This window comes from Penaeus monodon, chromosome 29 (genome assembly GCF_015228065.2).
Source record: "Penaeus monodon isolate SGIC_2016 chromosome 29, NSTDA_Pmon_1, whole genome shotgun sequence".
In the NCBI taxonomy this organism is placed as follows: Eukaryota; Metazoa; Arthropoda; class Malacostraca; order Decapoda; family Penaeidae; genus Penaeus; species Penaeus monodon.
The window spans coordinates 31,148,264-31,148,694 of NC_051414.1; positions in this window are offsets into that span (position 1 = coordinate 31,148,264).

The following is a 431-nucleotide window of genomic DNA, read 5'->3' on the forward strand; positions in this document are numbered from 1 at the left end:
GGAGCGGGGAAATATTAGCGAGTTGTTGTTGGGGGAAAGAACTGGGAGTAAGGAAAGTAAAGTGGAATGTTGGAGATGAACTGGGATTGGGGAAAAAATTAGTGGTTGGCAGATGAACTGGGATTGGGGAAAAATATTAGGGAGTTGTTGGAGATGAACTAGGATTGGGGAAAGTAAAATGGAATGTGGAGATAAAAGGAATGAAGGAAATATTAGTGAGTTGGAGATGAACTGGGGTTTGGGGAAATAAAGTGGAATGTTTTGGAGATTTACTTTTTTGGACGGGGGAAAAAAGTGGGAATGTTGGGATGACTGAGATTGGAGAATGTGAAATGACATTGTTGGTTTTGGGATTGGGCTGAGGAAGAAAATGAGGTGAATCGAAAATGAAGAAAAATAAACCGAAAGGTCAAAATTTTCCGCCACGACAG